The sequence below is a fragment of the Oncorhynchus keta genome, chromosome 12 (assembly GCF_023373465.1).
Source record: "Oncorhynchus keta strain PuntledgeMale-10-30-2019 chromosome 12, Oket_V2, whole genome shotgun sequence".
In the NCBI taxonomy this organism is placed as follows: domain Eukaryota; kingdom Metazoa; phylum Chordata; class Actinopteri; order Salmoniformes; family Salmonidae; genus Oncorhynchus; species Oncorhynchus keta.
Genome location: NC_068432.1, coordinates 42,375,383 through 42,394,041, shown reverse-complemented (window position 1 = coordinate 42,394,041; position 18,659 = coordinate 42,375,383).

Here is an 18,659-nt window from a genome sequence, read left to right as displayed (position 1 = left end):
ATATTTTGATTTAATTAAGTAAAAACTGGGCAGCCAATTAAGTTTAATTTGTATTTTCAGTCTTTTCGCATACAGGTTCAAAGGTTTACAACTGCCCCTTTCCATTCATTTGTAAGACTTTGTACGGAAGAATGGTGGAGAGGTAGAGCGAAGGAAGGAGACTGAACAATGGTGGAGAGATAACGCTGTAGTATAGTGGAGAGACGGAGGGAGAGAGACTGATCAATGGTGGAGAGAGAGCGAAGGAGACTATAGTATAGTGGAGAGATGGAGGGAGGAAGGGAGACTGAAGAATGGGGAGAGAGAGTGAGGGAGACTGAAGAATGGGGAGAGATAGAGCAAGGGAGACTGAAGAATGGTGGAGAGATAACGCTGTAGTATAGTGGAGAGACGGAGGGAGAGAGACTGAACAATGGTGGAGAGAGAGCGAAGGAGACTATAGTATAGTGGAGAGATGGAGGGAGGAAGGGAGACTGAAGAATGGGGAGAGAGAGTGAGGGAGACTGAAGAATGGGGAGAGATAGAGCAAGGGAGACTGAAGAATGGTGGAGAGAGAGCAAGGGAGACTGAAGAATGGGGAGAGAGAGTGAGGGAGACTGAAGAATGGTGGAGAGAGAGCAAGGGAGACTGAAGAATGGGGAGAGAGAGTGAGGGAGACTGAAGAATGGGGAGAGATAGAGCAAGGGTAATTGAAGAATGGTGGAGAGAGAGCAAGGGAGACTGAAGAATGGTGGAGAGAGAGCAAGGGAGACTGAAGAATGGTGGAGAGAGAGCAAGGGAGACTGAAGAATGGTTGAGAGAGAGCAAGGGAGACTGAAGAATGCGGGAGAGATAGAGCAAGGGAGACTGAAGAATGGTGGAGAGAGAGGGAGGGAGAGAGACTGAAGAATGGTGGAGGGATAGAGCGAGGGAGACTGAAGAATGGGGGAGAGATAGAGCAATGGAGACTGAAGAATGGTGGAGGGATAGAGCGAGGAAGACTGAAGAATGGGGGAGAGATAGAGCAAGGGAGACTGAAGAATGGTGGAGGGATAGAGCGAGGGAGACTGAAGAATGGCGGAAAGACAGAGCGAGGGAGACTGAAGAATGGGGGAAAGACAGAGCGAGGGAGACTGAAGAATGGTGGAGAGAACACGAGGGAGACTGTAGTATAGTGGAGAGATGGAGGGAGACTGAAGAATAGTGGAGAGATGAGCGAGGGAGACGGAAGAATGGTGGAGAGATGGAGCGAGGGAGAGAGACTGAAGTATAGTGGAGAGATGGAGCGGGGGAGGGAGCTACTCAGATGACTGGGTGAAACGCATAGAGTGAGGGGTCCATCTCTTAAAGGTATCCAGTTATGTAAGTGATAGTCTTCTCCTCCGAGGAAACAGACTTAAGAGGCCTGTAGGAGCAAAGAATGGGGCACTGGATGGCACACAGCCAAACCGCTAAGAGGTGTGCTGCTGACACACTTGTGTCGAGTCCCAAGGGGCACCCTATTCCCTTTACCGTACACTACTTTTGACCAGGGCCCATAGAGCTCTGGTCAAAAGTAGTGCACTATTTAGGGAATCCTCCTCCCAGAGCGCTAAGAACCTTGGCGTGATCCTGGACAACACCCTGACGTTCTCAACTAACATCAAGGCGGTGTCCCGTTCCTGTAGGTTCATGCTCTACAACATCCGCAGAGTACTGCCTCACACAGGAAGCGGCGCAGGTCCTAATCCAGGCACTTGTCATCTCCCGTCTTGATTACTGCAACTCGTAAGTAAGGGTAAGTAATCCTTCTCACCCCCCTTCTCTCCCCCCCAACAAGATTTAGATGCAAGTGGCTGTTCCACTGGTTGTCATAAGGTGTATGCACCAATTTGTAAGTCGCTCTGGATAAGAGCGTCTGCTAAATGACTTAAATGTAAATGTAAATGAATAGGGTGCCAATTGGGAAGCATATAGAGATTAAACAGCTGCTCCTCTGGCCCCTTCCTCTGCAGGGACCTTTCACGGGAGGAAATAAAAGAAGATCTTATAGTTCTTTCCCTCAGATTATCCTTACGGCTGGTGTTCATGGTGTTCAAATCAAAGAGACCCAGATCCAGCCTGGAGCCATCACTCCTCTCACAATGCCAAGCCTCGACTCCCCATATCTTCCTATTACAAGCTACTTTTTCAACAGTTTGTAATTGAAACGGGATGAAATAGCAATAGTCATTAGAGAACAAAGAACGTGAACGAAAAGTGGCGGTGTTACAATGTGATCAGATAGTCAGCTACCACATCATCTCAGTAGTCCAGTACTCAAGCCAGGCTGATTATTAACACACGCTGAGAAGTGGACCGCCGGACCGTTGGCCTTTATTGAACACCTTCTCTTGACATTCAAGAGGCAGAAAGATACCCGGGTACAATTACAGTAATGAGAGATGACGAGAAACTCAACTCAAACAAGATGAACAATATATGTTTTATCTCCCTTTTTTCTTCCCTCAGAAGTTCTGTTCTCCTAAACCCTGGGTCCATGTCAAATGACACCCTATTCTCCGGGACAAAAGTAGTACACTGGAGAATTGGATGACGATTGAGATACATTGGGTTATTTTTGGGTTCTAAATCAGGTAGAATAACAATCACCTTTGTTACTGTGTGATCAATTCAAACCCAGCAAGACAGGAAATGGGCCAGTGTTTCTCAATGCGAGGAGAGTATAGCCTAGATGGAGTAATATCATATCTCCATACGCTGGTGGGCAATTGTAATAAATGAACAAAAAATATTACATTTTGCGGATCCGCGTACCTGGAGGCGGCATTATTGTGTGTGAGATTCTGACCAGTTAATAGTGCATGAGTCCATGGCAAATATGAATGCTGATGTGAGCGAGAAGCATTAGGTTGGGGGAACATGCAAAAAGCAGAACTCTGGAAAATTGTAGTCATTTAATCAGGAAGATGTCACAACACATTAATGAACCACGAACTGGATGGAAGATGGATACTGGGTAAAAATCAAACCTCTACCTCTTTCTGTACGAAAGCAAAACATGGCTAGGCTTCATTGGGGTGGCAGGGTAGCCCAGTGTTTAGAGTGTTGGACTAGTAACCGGAAGGTTGCAAGTTCAAACCCTGAGCTGACAAGGTACAAGGTACAGTGGTAACCCACTGTTCCTAGGCCATCATTGAAAATAAGAATTTGTTCTTAACTGACTTGCCTAGTAAAATAAATAAATGCTCATTGCCAAGGATCTATGAAATTTCCTCTCTGGGGTTAAAAAACATACATATTTGCCTATCTATTGATCTCTATGGAAATGTAGGCCTAAGCATTCACAGTGTCTATTTTGCAACACTACTGCTGTCCATATTGAGGTTGAAGAATTCAGATTGCTCTATAATGTACAAACAATACAGACATCTGAAACTCTTCGTCATTTTAAAATGCCAAACGATGTCTTTGATTGAGACAGAAATGATATTATCCCTCGAGGCCAGGGGTGAGCCAACCTCATTTTGCCCCGTGGGCCACATTCAGTCCAGAGGGCCGCACTTAAAATTGGTTATATTTCCTCACTGACAAAATGTGCAACAAAAAAAATCCTCTATCCATCGCTTTGGATGCTCCCTGGCTGTGTAGCTTTCATTTCGATGACCATAAGCAAGCTGGACAGAGTAAATAATCTATAAATGACTGTTAGCAAGCTGGAAAGAGAAAATAGTCTATAAATGACTGTTAGCAAACTGGACAGAGTAAATAGTCTATATATAACTGTTAGCAAGATGGACAGAGTAAAGAGTCTATAAATGATTGTTAGCAAGCTGGACAGAGTAAAGAGTCTATAAATGACAGTTAGCAAGCTGGACAGAGGAAAGAGTCTATAAATGACAGTTAGCAAGCTGGACAGAGGAAAGAGTCTATAAATGACTGTTAGCAAGATGGACAGAGTAAAGAGTCTATAAATGACTGTTATCAAGCTGTACAGAGAAAATAGTCTGTAAATGATTATTTTCAAGCTGGACAGAGAAAATAGTCTGTAAATGACTGTTAGCACACTGGACAGAGTAAATAGACTATAAATGTAGGTTCATTATAATTTCAACACAGTATGGCAGGTCCGATTGAAGGGGCTTGCGGGGTGTTTGACACTTCTGCTCTACACTCATGCATTGTGAAAATGAAATGGTTCATTCAGTTTCAATCTCAGTACACAGAGGATGCTGTACAGTATGTACATTGTACTCTCTCTTAATGTACAAGCAGCTCTGCCTGATTCAGAGACCCCTAGTCTAAGACTCATGCTGTTCATACAGTACATGCCGGGTACATGTTGCGGGTGTTGTACAAGTGACTTGTAATGGCTATTTTGATGAGCTCTGCTAAAACATTGCCATATTCTTCTAAATTCAAAGCATAAATAATGAAGAATAATGATCTGGAGAAGGGTGCATGTAAATAGGTCTCATGTTGTTTTTTTAAAAGCCATTTGCGTTTTCTGTAGGCTGACGTAAAAACTGTGACTAGGCAATGTTGGAAACTGACAGTCATTTAAAAGCTATAGAAGGTATATATCAGAAAGAAGGTTTTAGCATAAAAAGACAGATGTTTTAGGGAGAGAGGGATAAATAGGGAGAGAGCAAGAGAGGGAGAGAAAGAAAGAGAGAGAGATAGAGAGACTGTTTAAAGTGATTGACTTGGCCCCTTGGAGCTACCTGAGATTTCTCACTGTATCACAGGGGATAAAATTGTAGTGTTTGGTATAAATATATGGCTGATGTAGAATTCATAAGCTTTTTTCTTCGAAATCGCTCAAGCAAAAGTTTTCCGCTTCTAACACCACCCCAATGAATAACAATGAGAAAGACCCGTTGTGTTGTGTTTCCCATATGAGTCCACAGGACCATAGAAACACCCATGAGATCAGCGTATGTTTTCTGGCTAAGGTCCTCTCTGAATTGCCACAGTAGTTGATTAAATGCAATAGTCATACTAGCAATATATAACATATTCCACACACGCTTAGAATATGACACCTGGCTTTATTCTGAAGTTAATTAAGTTTATACAGAACAGGGTTTGCAACCTTTGGGAAATGTGTACTCAACCATACACACAATGCGCATACATGTTAGCAGAGATAGAGAGCGAGGGAGAGAGAGAGCGAGGGAGAGAGAGAGCGAGGGAGAGAGAGATTGAGGGAGAGAGCGAGCGAGCGAGGGAGAGAGCGAGCGAGGGAGAGAGCGAACGAGGGCGAGAGAGAGAGATAGGGAGGGAGAGAGGGAGGGGGGAGAGCAGGAGAGACCGATGGAAAGCAAAATAGACTTGAATTTAGTTACTTTCCCATATCAATGCATGTTATTCTGTGTCTTCCTAAGTTCAGATCTAGTCGACCTATGAATGTGATTGATGTGTGGGTTTGGCATTCTGTTTCATGGGTATGACTACTATATAATGTGACAAGCGTTGTGTTAGCAAGTATCTAATTAAACCCATAGAGACATCGTTGTACTCGTTAGCTCTCAACATAGTAAAAAAAAATAGGTTTAACTGAAAATTATTATCATACAGTTGACTCACATAGGAAAGCTTTGGCGAAGACGTGAAAACTTCGAAATCCCTTCAGGAATTTTAGGATCATTATTCAGATTTTGTGGAACTGTGTACAATTTAGCTGCTGTTCTTATGGGTTTTCTTATAGTCCTTTCACAACTGTTGAACAAATATTGTGATTATTGTTATTATTATTTGACCCTGCTGGTAATCTATGAATGTTTGAACATCTTGGCCATGTACCGTTATAATCTCCACCCGGCACAGACAGAAGAGGACTGGCCACCCCTCAGAGCCTGATTCCTCTCTAGGTTTCTTCCTAAATTCCAGCCTTTTTAGGGAGTTTTTCCTAGCCACAATTCTTCTACACCTGCATTGCTTGCTTTTTGGGGGTTTAGGCTGGGTTTCTGTATAACACTTTTTGACATCTGATGATATAAAAAGGGCTTTATAAATACATTTGATTGATATATATTGAATGTAGTTGATGTTAATGTCAAGCCTAGTACCACATTACATGATCTATAGAAAAAGACCACCAGTGAACCAGTTACTAGGTTTATTGTACTAAGCGTCATTTATTGGGTTTACTGGCTTCATGGAGGAGTGACTTTGCATCAGATTGATCTTAAATTGGTCAGCAATATTGAAAACATATTATTAAGGGATCATGTATTAACTTGTCCAGCTGTACATTATAGTAATCAACACTGTGTTGATTTGAAGTGTAGAGAGGTGAGCTGCACATTTTCCATTTCAACAGCTAGATAAATAAATATATGCTTTTATTTTTATTTTTTATTACAGACACTGCAATACATACTTTTTTAAAACAATATATAGTATTGTATAAATTGAACAGAATCCAATCATTTCTCACTTAAAATGTACAACATAAAAACATGTTTGAACGTTGCATAGAGTTGTTATGTTCCAGTGCCCACTACAACAAAGACATGCATGTATTTTTGTCCTTGAAACATTACATTGAAATACTGTAAATAAATTCCTATGGAGGCTGTTCCTTATGAGGAGTATCATAATGATGGACGGTGACTTCAGAACAGCACCCCCTGTCAGTCATCTAGTGAGTACATATAAGGTCAATGGCAAATTTATAGGTACACCACCCCGTTCACAAAAATGGTTTGCTCAGACAGTGAGTTACATGGCCGTGGCTTGCTGTATGAAGGCATTCAGTTACTGTTCAATTGAACGTTAGAATGGGCAAAACGAGCGACTTTGAGTGTGGTATGATTGTAGGTGCCAAGCGCCCCGGTTCCAGTATCTCAGAAACGACTGGCCTCCTGGGCTTTTCACTCATGACAGTGTGTAGGGTTTACAGAGAATGGTGAGACAAACAAAAAACATCCAGTCAGTGGCAATCCTGTGGGTCGAAAACAACTCGTTGATGAGAGGTCGAAGGAGATTGGCAAGAATCGCCAAGTTAACAGGAGGGTCACAAACAGGCAAATAACGGTACAGTACAGCAGTGGTGTTAAGCATAAGCAGCTTGAGCCCATGGCCCCATTCTGCCTGGTGTCAACGGTACAGGCTAATGGCAGTGGTGTAATGGTGTGGGGAATGTTTTCCTGGTCCTCTGATACCTAATTGAGCATATTTTCCATGTCCTAAAGAATTCAGGCTGTTCTGGAGGCAAAGGGGGGTCCGACCCGGTACTAGATGGGTGTACCTGATAAACTAGCCACTGAGTGTATATCATTGGTTACCAACCATGAAAGAGATATGGTTGTTGCATTTGTTAATTTTCCATCCTGTGGCCTTCACTAATGAGATCGGACCTACTCACAGCCACAATCATACTCTGGACCTAGTTTTGTCCCATGGAATAAATTGGGATTGGGAATCTTAATGTTTTTCCTCATAATCCTGGACTATCGGACCACCATTTTATTATGTTTGCAATCGCAACAAATAATCTGCTCAGACCCCAACCAAGGAGTATCAAAAGTCGTGCTATAAATTCTCAGACAACACAATGATTCCTTGATGCCCTTCCAGACTCCCTCGGCCTACCCAAGGACGTCAGAGGACAAAAATCAGTTAACCATCTAACTGAGGAACTCAATTTAACCTTGCGCAATACCCTAGATGCAGTTGCACCCCTAAAAACTAAAAACATTTGTCATAAGAAACTATCTCCCTGGTATACAGAAAATACCTGAGCTCTGAAGCAAGCTTCCAGGAAGTTGGAACGGAAATGGCGCCACACCAAACTGGAAGTCTTCCGACTAGCTTGGAAAGACAGTACTGTGCAGTATCGAAGAGCCCTCACTGCTGCTCGATCATCCTATTTTTCCAACTTAATTGAGGAAAATAAGAACAATCTGAAATGTCTTTTTGATACTGTCGCAAAGCTAACTAAAAAGCAGCATTCCCCAAGAGAGGATGGCTTTCACTTCAGCAGTAATAATTTCATGAACTTCTTTGAGGAAAAGATCATGATCATTAGAAAGCAAATGACGGACTCCTCTTTAAATCGGCGTATTCCTCCAAAGCTCAGTTGTCCTGAGTCTGAACAACTCTGCCAGGACCTAGGATCAAGAGAGACACTCTACACGGACAAGTTCTGGCCTGGTTTAGATCTTATCTGTCGGAAAGATATCAGTTTGTCTCTATGAATGGTTTATCCTCTGACAAATCAACTGTAAATGTTGGTGTTCCTCTAGGTTCCGTTTAGGACCACTATTATTTTCACTATATATTTTACCTCTTGGGGATGTCATTCGAAAACATAATGTTAACTTTCACTGCTATGCGGATGACACACAGCTGTACATTTCAATGAAACATGGTGAAGGCCCAAAATTGGCCTCGCTGGAAGCATGTGTGTCAGACATAAGGAAGTGGATGGCTGCAAATGTCCTACTTTTAAACTCGGACAATGCAGAGATGCTTGTTCTAGGTCCCAAGAAACAAAGAGATCTTCAGTTGAATCTGACAATTAATCTTGATGGTTGTACAGTCATCTCAAATAAAACTGTGAAGGACCTCGGCTGTAACGACTCTCGTGGGTTGAAGAAGGAGACCAAGGTGCAGAGTGGTAGGCGTTCATAATTTTGAATAAACTGAACACCGCAACAAAATAACAAAGTAGAAAAAAAACGAAAGCGCACAGTTCTGTCAGGCAACAAAACAGCTAAACAGAAAATAACTCTCCACAAAACCCAAACGGAAAATCACAACTTATATATGATCCCCAATCAGAGACAACGATAGACAGCTGCCTCTGATTGAGAACCACACATGGCAAAAACAACAAAGAAATAGAAAACATAGAAACAAAAAACCTAGAATGCCCACCCTAATCACACCCTGACCTAACCAAAAATAGAGGAATAAAAGGCTCTCTAAGGTCAGGGCGTGACAGTACCCCCCCAAAGGTGCGGACTCCGGCCGCAAACCTGAACCTATAGGGCCCGGGTGGGCATCTACTCTCAGTGGGGGCTCCGGTGCGGGACGCAGACCCCGCTCCGCTTTCGGCTCCCCCCACTTCGGTGGTGCCTCCAGTGCAGGGATCATCGCCGGGACCTCCGGAACGTAGATTGTCACTGCACGCTCTTGACTGGGGACCGTCGCTGGAGGCTCTGGACTGGGGACCGTTGCTGGAGGCTCCTTTCCCTGGATCCTCACTGCAGTCTCCGGGCCATTGATCATCACTGGAGGCTTCGTGCCATGGATCATCACTGGAGGCTTCGTGCCATGGATCATCACTGGAGGCTTCGTACGTGGAGCCGGAACAGGTCTCACCAGACTGAGGAGACGTACTGGAAGCCTGGTGCGTGGAGCTGCCACAGGGCTTACCAGGCTGGGGAGACATACTGGATGCTTCATACGTGGAACCGGAACAGGTCTCACCGGACTGGGGAGATGCCCTGGAAGCCTGGTGCGTGGAGCAGGCACCGGATACATTGGGCCGTGGAGACGCACTGGAGGTCTTAAGCGTAGAGCTGGCACAACCCGTCCTGGCTGGATGGTTACTTTTGCCCGGCAAATGCGGGGCGCTAGCACTGGACACACTGGGCTGTGCAGACGCACCGGAGACACAGTGCTCAGAGTCGGCGCAGGATATTCTGGGCCGAAGAGACGCACTGGAGGCCAGGAGCGCTGAGCCAGCACCATCCCTCCTGGATGGATGCCCACTCTAGCCCAGCCAATGCTGGGAGCTGGAATATAGAGCACCGGGCTGTGACTGCGCACTGGAGTCATGGTGCGCATCACCGCATAACACGGTGCCCGACCGGTCACACGCTCCCACGGTAAACACGGGGAGTTGGCTCAGGTCTAAACCCTGACTCCGCCAATCTCCCCGTGTTCCCCCCCCCCCAAAAACATTTTTTGGAGCTGCCTCTCGGGCTTCCGTGCTAGCCGTGACCCCTTGTATAGTTGCTCCCTCCTCGCTGCCTCCGTCTGCTCCCTTGGGAGGCGATTCATCCCAGCCAGGATCTCCTCCCATGTCCAGGATCCTTTACCATTCAGGATGTCATCCCACGTCCATTTCTCCTGACCACACTGCTTGGTATTTTTGTGGTGGGGAGTTCTGTAACGACTCTCGAGGGTTGAAGAAGGAGACCAAGGTCCAGCGTTGAAAGCGTTCATGATTTTTAATAAACTGAACACTGCAACAAAATTACAAAACATAGAAACAGAAAACCTAGAATTCCCACCCTAATCACACCCTGACCTAACCAAAAATAGAGAAATAAAAGGCTCTAAGGTCAGGGTGAGACATCAGCGTTACTCTGGACCCTGAACTCTCTTTTGAAGAACATATCAAGACTGTTTCAAGGACAGCTTTTTTTCATCTACCTAAAATTGCAAAAATCAGAAACTACAGAAATACGTCTGCTAGAATGCTGACAAGAACCCAAAAATTTGATCATATTACTCCAGTGCTAGCCTCCCTACACTGGCTTCCTGTTAAGGCAAGGGCTGATTTCAAGGTGTTACTGCTAACCTACATGGGCTTGTTCCTACCTATTTTTCCGATTTGGTCCTGCCGTACATACCTACACGTACGCTACGGTCACAATATGCAGGCCTCCCAATTGTCCCTAGAATTTCTAAGCAAACAGCTGGAGGCAGGGCTTCTCCTATAGAGCTCCATTTTTATGGAATGGTCTGCCTATCCATGTGAGAGACGCAGACTCGGTCTTAACCTTTAAGTCTTTATTGAAGACTCATCTCTTCAGTAGGTCCTATGATTGAGTGTAGTCTGGCCCAGGAGTGTGAAGGTGAACGGAAAGGCACTGGAGCAACGAACCGCCCTTGCTGTCTCTGCCTGGCCGGTTTCCCTCTCTCCACTGGGATTCTCTGCCTCTAACCCTATTACAGGGGCTGAGTCACTGGCTTACTGGTGCTCTTCCATGCCGTCCCTAGGAGGGCCAGTCTTGTGGTCTTCCTGTCTGGGTTGGCGCCTCACCTTGGGTTGTGCCGTGGAGGAGATCTTTGTGGGCTATACTCGGCTTTGTCTCAGGATGGTAGGTTGGTGGTTGAAGATATCCCTCTAGTTTTGTGGGGACTGTGCTTTGGCAAAGTGGGTGGGCTTATATCCTGCCTGTTTGGCCCTGTCCGGTGGGACCAAAATGTCTCCTGACCCCTCCTGTCTCAGCCTCCAGTATTTATGCTGCAGTAGTTTATGTGTTGGGGGGCTAGGGCCAGTCTGTTATATCTGGAGTATTTCTCCTGTCTTATCCGGTGTTCTGTGTGAATATAAGTATGCTCTCTCTAATTCTCTCTTTCTCTCTTTCTTTCTTTCTTTCTTTCTTTCTTTCTTTCTTTCTTTCTGTCTTTCTTTCTTTCTTTCTTTCTTTCTTTCTTTCTTTCTCTCTCTCTCTCGGAAGACCTGAGCCCTAGGACCATGCCTCAGGACTACCTGGCAACTCCTTGTTGTCCCCAGTCCTCCTCAGTGCTGCTGCTCCAGTTTCAACTGTTCTGCCTGCGGCTATGGAACCCTGACGAGGACTGGCCACCCCTCATAGCCTGGTTCCTCTCTAGGCTTCTTCATAGGTTCTGGACTTTCTAGGGAGTTTATCCGAGCCACCGTGCTTCTACACCTGCATTTCTTGCTGTTTGGGGTTTTAGGCTGGGTTTCTGTACAGCACTTTGATTTATCAGCTGATCTACGAAGGGCTATATAAATCAATTTGATTTGATTTGATCCTATGCGAAAATTCAGAATGACTGCCCTGGTTGGGTCGACTCAGTTATGAAAATAACTAAACCATTTAAACTGGAACAACCATTTCAGTAATGGTGCAATATGTCAAATCAAATTGTATTGTTCACATACACATATTTAGCAGATGTTATTGTGGGTGTAGCGAAATGCTTGTGTTCCTAGCTCCAACAGTGCAGTATTATCTAACAATTCACAGCAATACACAAAAATCTAAAAGTAAAAGAAGTATTAAGAAATATATAAATATTAGATTGAGCAATGTCGGAGTGGCTTTGAATAAAATACAGTATAACAGAATACAGTATGTACATATTAGATTAGTAAAGCAGCATGTAAACATTATTTAAATATTATTAAAGTGACTAGTGTTCCATTATTAATGTGGTCCGTGATTCCAAGTCTGTGTCTGTATATAGCTTTGATGCACCTGTACTGACCTCGCCTTCTGGATGGTGGCAGGGTGAACAGGCCATGGCTTCCTGTGACATCGGGTGCTGTAGGTGTCCAGGAGGGCAGGTTGTTTGCCTCTAGTGATGCGTTGGGCAGACCGCACCACCCTTTGGGGAGCCCTGCCTCTAAGGTGCAGGGTTGTGTAACTGGGTGGAAGCTGGCTAGTGATGGCTATTTAACAATATGATAGCCTTGAGATAGAAGCTGTTTTTCAGTCTCTCGGTCATAGGTTTGATGCAAGTGTACTGACCTCGCCTTCTTTGATGATAGCAGGGAGAACATGCCATGGCTTGGGTGGTTGGTGTCCTTGATTATATTTTTGGCCTTCCTGTGACATTTGGTGCTGTAGGTGTCCAGGAGGGCAGGTAGTTTGTCCCCGGTGATGGGTTGGGCAGACCGGACCACGCTATGGACACCTACAGCACACAACACCCTCTGGGGAGCCCTGCGTTGCCATGCCTAGCGATGATACAGCCCAACAGGATGCTCTCAATTGTGCATCTGTAAAAGTGTGAAGGTTTTAGGGGCCAAGCCAAATTTCTTAAGACTCCTGAGGTTTAAGAGGCGCTGTTGCGCCTTTTTCACCATACTGTCTGTGTGGGTAGACCGTTTCAGATCATCAGTGATGTGAACGCAGAGGAACATGAAGCTTTCCACGTTCTCCACTGTGAAAGAGAGGTTATTTTCCAGGCCCTCACCTCCTCCCTGTAGGCTCTCGTAATTGTTGGTAATCAGGCCTACTGCTGTCATGTCATCTACAAACTTGATGATTGAGTTTGAGGCGTGCTTGGCCACGCAGTCAAGGGCGAATAGGGAGTGCATTAGGGGGCTGACACGCACCCTTGTGGGGCCCCTGTGTTGAGGATCAGCGAAGTGGAGGTGTTGTTTCCTACCTTCACAACCTGGGGGTGGCCCATCAGGAAGTCCAGGACCCAGTTGCACAGGGTGGGGTTCAGACCCAGGGCCCTGAGCTTAATGATGAGCTTGGAGGGTACTATGGTGTTGCTGAGCTATTGTCAATAAACAGCATTCTTACATAGGTATTTCTCTTGTCAAGATGGGATGGAGCAGTGTGCAGTGTGATGGCGATTGCATCGTCTGTGGCTCTATTGGGGTGGTAAGCAAATTGAAGTGTCCGTCTCGAAAAAATGTCTGGAGAGAGCTCGACCAAAACATCCGGTCGAAGACCGGAGGGAATCGGTTCCCTTGATTCGGTTTGACCAAGAATCAAAGCCGAATCAAATGACAAGACTCTAGACATCGTGTGGAAGCTGTAGGCACTGCAACCTCGGCCTCATTTAATTAGTTTCACTTTGAACAATTCCTGGAAGTAGCGCAAGGATATTTATTTCCATTTTCAGTGATCAGATTTTCCTGCACTTTTCGATGAAACGCACGTTCTGTTATAGTCACAGCCGTGATTTAACCAGTTTTATAAACTTCTAAGTGTTTTCTATCCACACATACTAATCATATGCATATACTATATTCCTGGCCTGAGTAGCAGGGCGCTGAAATGTTGCGCGATTTTGAACAGAATGTTCGAAAAAGTAGAGGGTCGACTTAACAGGTTAACACCAGCACTGGTATTATTTTACACCACTGAGTGTTTATTTAACTCTTTACAGAGCTAATTTAACTCGTGTCAACACTAGAAATATTACACTGAGAAATGAAAATAATAATATCATAATCATAATATACTCTAGAACGGGATAAAAAAATATATATTTTAAATTGCTATATGCACTGTACTAGCTCATTATTAAGTTGAATCTAAACGTTGCATTCATTCACATAAAGAAACAAATATAACATAAGGAATATTTGTGAGAAACCATCTATTAAAGATGAACAATGTGTAATTTGCCTGGAAAGGAGGGGACCCTTTAAGGGTTACACCACTGAGTATACACCACTGGTATAGAGGGTTATTCTCTGAGTTGGCATAATTCATGAAACAATCACTCTGCCCAAATGGCACACTCTTTCAATGGGCCCTGGCCAAAAGTAGTGCAATATACAGAGTAGGAAATATAGTGCCATTTGAGACTCAACAAGGATTTGAGAGAAGAGTACTTCTGAGGGAAGACAGAAGGGAGATAATGTGACGCTCGTCTGAAGAAGCAGACCAAGGTGCAGCGTGGTAAGTGTTCATGATCTTTTATACTCAGAACACCAAACAAAAACAACAAAAGGAATAACTAACGTCACGTTCTGCCGGCTTCACAGAGCTAACAAAAAACAAGATCCTACAACATAGGTGGGAAAACAAGCTACCTAAGTATGATTCCCAATCAGAGACAATGATAGACAGCTGCCTCTGATTGGGAACCACACTCTGCCAAAACCAAAGAAATACAAAACACAGAATTCCCACCCCACATCACACCCTGACCTCACCAAATAGAGAAATAAAACGTCTCTCTACGGTCAGGGCGTGACAGATAAAACATACTGACACACCCTGATCTGTTTCACCTGTCCTTGTGCTTGTCTCCACCCCCTCCAGGTGTCGCTCATCATTCCTGGTGTATTTACCCCTGTGTTTTCTGTCTCTCTGTGCCAGTTCACCTTGTTTGCCAAGTCAACCAGCGTTTATCTCCTAGCTCCTATTTTCCCAGTCTCTGTTTTTCCTAGAGCTCCTGGTTTTCACCCTTGCCTGTCCTGACACTGAATCTGCCTGCCTGCCTGCCTGACCATTCTTCCTGCCCTGACCTCGAGCCTGCCTAACGCCTTGTACTGTTTGGACTTTTAAAAAAATAATATGTTTATTATTTTACAATAAAAAATCAAATAAAAAAGACAGCAATACTAACAATGACATTCATTGTACTGTTGAATGGGATGGCCAATTTAGAGGACAAAACAAGACTTAACTCACACACACACAGAATAAAACTAAATCCTATTAGGTGGTACATGTATTAGAAGACAGCATATAGTCATTACAAGCAGTGTAGTTAAGCCAAAAATAGATATTGAGTGGAGTACAGCACAGAGTAGCAGCAGATCGTCAACCCAGTTATGAAGCGGGACGAGACCATTTATCCAGTATCGGCTGCCATATTTTGTAAAACATTGGACTTCTATTGGAGGTATTGTATCGAATCTTTTCCATATGTATTACATTCCCTAAATCCCGTAACCATATTTCAAATGTGGGTACAGTCTCCAGTTTCCAAAATTGCAATATAAGCCTTTTGGCTAATAGAGTACAAAGAGAGACAGCTTTCCCTTCGTGGTTATTCCCATCAACTGTACCAAACAGAGCGGTCAATGGGTCTGGGGCTAGAACTCTATCAAAGGCTCTAGATAAATAATCAAAAATGAGAGCCCAGTAAACATGTAATTTAGGACATGTCCAGAATAAGTGGGTCAACGTCCCCTCATCCTGCTTGCACCTCTCACACAGTGGTGAGGTGTCCGGGAATATTTTATGCAGTTTTACTTTTGAGTAATGTAACCTGTGTATCACCTTAAACTGTACAAGGTTGTGTCTGGCATTCACTGAACTGTGGTTTATATTCCTGAGAGCTTCTACCCAGTCCTCATCTGAGATTTCTGACCCAAGTTCTTGTTCCCAAGCCCTTTTAATGGTGTCTGTGGATACCTCTATGTGGGCCTGTAGCACATCATACAGTCTAGAGACCAACCCTTTTGAATGGGGTTTGACAAGGATCAAGCTATCTAATGTAGAACTATTTGGCTTCATGCCATACTGTGGGATATGTGTCCTTACAAAATTCCTGATTTGGAGGTATCTGAAAAATGTGTTGTTGGCATGTTGAACTTTCCCTGTAATTGTTGAAATGAAGCTAACTGACCATCTATGTATAGATTACCAATTGTTGTGAGCCCCTTCTCCCTCCACTGTAAAAACACCACATTATCCAATGCGGGGTGGAAAGCATGATTCAGGTAAATCGGGTTGTCAATGTATACAGTGGGTATGTTAAGAAAATACCTCATCTTTTTCCAGATCATAAGCGTATGACAAATGACTGGGTTAGAGTCATAAGTGGATTTTGTTCACATATGATGGGCTGTTTACAAGTGCAGGGAGTGAGGAACGTTGACAGGAGGCCTGGTCAATCAAAAGCCATGCAGGCATATCCTTCTGTCTCATCGCAGGTAAACCTTCCCTCCAGAAAGACAAAATGTTCAGATTAGCAGCCCAATAATACAGTTTAAAGTGAGGAAGGCCAAAGCCCCCCTCTATTTTGTACTTGCATAAATGCTTCTTTGAAATTCTGGCTGCCTTGTTATCCCATAAAAATGGAGTTACTATTGAATCCAGTTTCTTAAAATAGCTTTGTGGTATGAAATTGGGTAGACATTGGAAGAGGTAAAGAAACCTGGGCAGGACAACCATTTTAATAGCGTTTATACGACCAACCAAGGAGATAGGCAGAGTTTTCCAAAAATCTATATTTTGTTTAAGCTGATATATTTTCATGTCCCAATTCGCTTTCAATAGTTGATCAAGGTCTCTTGTCACTACAATGCCAAGGCTTGTGAACTTGTCCATCACTGATCTAAACGGGGTAGATTGCAGAAATTGCATATCCACAGGCCGTGATATTGGCATCAAATCACTTTTTTTGCCAGTTTATCTTGTAGCCAGAGAAGGAACCAAATGTGTTTATCAAGTTAAGTAAGGGTGGAATAGAAGTTTTAGGCTTGGACAAAAACAAAAGAACATCGTCTGCATATAGGGAAATGTTGTGCTGTGTGTCCTTTATATTTAACAGAAGCTATATCGGCTCATGCCCGAATGAGAGTAGCAAGGGGTTCCATGGCTATAGCGAAGAGAGCAGGCAAAATAGGGCACCCCTGTCGGCACCCCTTGAACAAGCGGAATAACTGCGACATTTCTTGATTGGTTACCACGGACGCCATTCGGTGTGCATAAATAATTCTTATCCAATTAACAAATTCCTTTCCGAACCCGAAGTGCTCTAGAACCGACATCATATATTTCCACTCAATCCGGTCAAACGCCTTCTCTGCATCAAGAGCTATTACCACTGCCTCAACCTTATGATCGTGATACATTACATTGAAAAGACGTCTCAAATTGTAGTGTATATGTCGGCCCGGGATAAAACCTGTCTGGTCAGGGTGTATGATGTCAGAAATATATGTTTTCAATCGGTTTGCCAATATCTTTGTCAACACCTTATTTTCTATGGGGAGATTCTATGGGGAGATTCCCAAAGGGTGGAATCGTCAACATCCCCGGTGTCATTAGTTCCGAGGAAAAAGGCAATCTGCTCCTTCAAATACTGACAAAGAGCCTCATCTTTCAGCAGGTATGCGTCTAAGCGCCATGGTCGCCGAACTGTCGACATATTGTCGAGTTTCAGCACCATGGACAGAGGAGAGTGGTCCGTAATTAGAATAGGGTGATAGGTAACCGACTCAGCTGCTGAAATTAGTTTGGAGTCCAACAAAAAATAGTCAATTCTGGAATATGATTTATGAACTGATGAAAAGAAAGAGTAATCACTGTCTGTTGGGTGCGTCAGTCTCCAAATATCGACAATTTTAAGGTTTGTCATCAATGTATTTAGACAGACACTGGCATTTGATTGTTGAAGTGACCTTGATAGCTGTTTATCTACAAGAGGATCTAACGTAGAGTTAAAGTCCCCTCCAACTATAACACTTGTATCCGAGATATTTGGTATGTCCTTAAATACCCTTTGAAAAAATAATGGATCATCGAAGTTGGGTCCATATAAATTGACCAAGGTTACTGGTTTCGAATTCAGTGTACCAGCCACAATAATATACCGACCATTAGGATCTGAAATCGAGGATGAGTAAACAAATGGAATGTTTTTCCTTATCAGGATTGCTACCCCTCTCGCTTTTGCATCAAAGTTAGACTGGTATATCTGACCGATCCAGCCGACTCGTAGCTTGGCCTGAGCGGAGCATTTAATATGAGTTTCTTGAAGAAGCACTATGTCAGCACCCAGTGATTTAAGATGAGAAAAAACCTTAGCTCGTTTCACCACATGCCCTAAGCCATTACAGTTCCAGCTGACTATCTTTATTCCACCTTGTCTACTCTGTGCTCTGTCACTATGTGGCATTTCTTATTTTAGAGCAAATTGTTGCTGTCATACAAAACCCAGAAGAAAAACGTCCCGCCGTGCGGGAGCTTGTCATGCCACCTGTATTAATAAACGTGAACATAAAACACAGACCCCATCCCCCCTCCCGTCCCATTACTGAGTGACTTCCCCAAACGAAGCACTCCTTGGCTAACACACAAACCTTAGGGTGTCTAGACATACAGCTTGAACTAACTCGTCGTCTATAGATGCTCCGCATATACGCTAATATTAGATAACACTTAACACTTAACTCTCACATTAGGGGGTGAGTGGCGCTAAAACATGATGTGCCAAACAATGCTATGTTAGCCACAACATCTCACCAATCATAAGTCACAAATTCTGATCTTCTAATCGAA